Genomic DNA, 1807 nt, shown 5'->3' on the forward strand with positions numbered 1-1807 from the left:
GGATTAGGGACAAGAAGAGTAGTAGTAGTTGTGGGAGGAGGAGGAGGAGAAGGAGGAGGAGGAGGAGGAGGAGGAGGAGTGGTGGTGGTGGTGGTGGTGGTGGTGGTGGTGGTGGTGGCGGTGGTGGTGGTGGTTAGACACTCACTGATGCACAATGTTGCTGCTTTAGTAATAAAAAAAATATCCAGCGGGTAAATAAATAAATATAAAAAAAAACAACAACCAGATGTTTTATATTGAAAAAAAAAGAAAAAAATGCAAACGACAACTTTTTTTGTTTATTCCGACATCGAGAGAGAGAGAGAGAGAGAGAGAGAGAGAGAGAGAGAGAGAGAGAGAGAGAGAGAGAGAGAGAGAGAGAGAGAGAATGTTGATGGTTCTTATCTATTTTTTTTAAGGAGTTAAGGAGTCACAATTGTTTTTTCCCCTCTTTTTTCCTCTCTTTTTTCACTCTCTCTCCTCTATTGCCTCCTCTTCTCCTTCCTCCTCCTCCTCCTTTTCCTCCTGCTTCTCCTCCTCCTCCTCCTCCTCCTCCTCCTCCTCCTCCTCCTCCTCCTCCTCCTCCTCCTCCTCCCCAGGCTTTCATGTCACCACTTCTTCACTCTCTTTGTACTTTCTCCCCTCTTATTCCCTTTGTTCTTTCCCTTAAGAAATCTTGCAGAGAGAGAGAGAGAGAGAGAGAGAGAGAGAGAGAGAGAGAGAGAGAGAGAGAGAGAGAGAGAGAGAGAGAGAGAGAGAGAGAGAGAGAGAGAGAGAGAGAGAGAGAGAGTTTTTCTATAGTAGAGTAAGAGACTAATTATAAAGCTGATTTCCTATGTTGACTATAGCAAGTAGTAGTAGTAGTAGTAGTAGTAGTAGTAGTAGTAGTAGTAGTAGTAGTAGTAGTAGTAGTAGTAGTAGTAGTAGTAGTAGTAGTAGTAGTAGTGGTGGTGGTGGTGGTGGTGGTGGTGGTGGTGGTGGTGGTGGTGGTGGTGACTGAAGAAGTGGTAGTGGCAGTAGTAGTAGTAGTAGTAGTAGTAGTAGTAGTAGTAGTAGTAGTAGTAGTAGTAAGAACAGTAGTAGCATTTCCTAAAGCATTATAAATTTAACCTCATTTTAAATTATTGCTAACAAACAAGAATCATTCAATTAGTAGCTCAGTCAACTAGTCTATTTAGCTATCAGTCTCTTTATCTATTTATCCATCTATTTACCTATCAATGTATCCATCTATCTAAACATCTATCGACGTCTCTCTTATATCTCTAAAGTCTTCTTTTTTTTTTTTATCTGACACTTTCAATCGACTTAAGCAACTTCACACACACACACACTACACACACACTACACACTCACTCACTCACTCACACACACACACACACACACACACACACACACACACACACACACACACACACACACACACACACACACACACACACACACACACACACACACACACACACACACACACACACACACACACACACACACACACACACACACACACACACACACACACACACACACACACACACACACACACACACACACACACACACACACACACACACACACACACACACACACACACACACACACACACACACACACACACACACACACACACACACACACACACACACACACACACACACACTCTCTCTCTCTCTCTCTCTCTCTCTCTCTCTCTCTCTCTCTCTCTCTCTCTCTCTCTCTCTCTCTCTCTCTCTCTCTCTCTCTCTCTCTCTCTCTCTCTCTCTCTCTCTCTCTCTCTCTCTCTCTCTCTCTCTCTCTCTCTCTCTCTCTCTCTCTCTCTCTCTCTCTC

Source organism: Scylla paramamosain, chromosome 25, assembly GCF_035594125.1.
Source record: "Scylla paramamosain isolate STU-SP2022 chromosome 25, ASM3559412v1, whole genome shotgun sequence".
NCBI classification, from domain to species: Eukaryota; Metazoa; Arthropoda; class Malacostraca; order Decapoda; family Portunidae; genus Scylla; species Scylla paramamosain.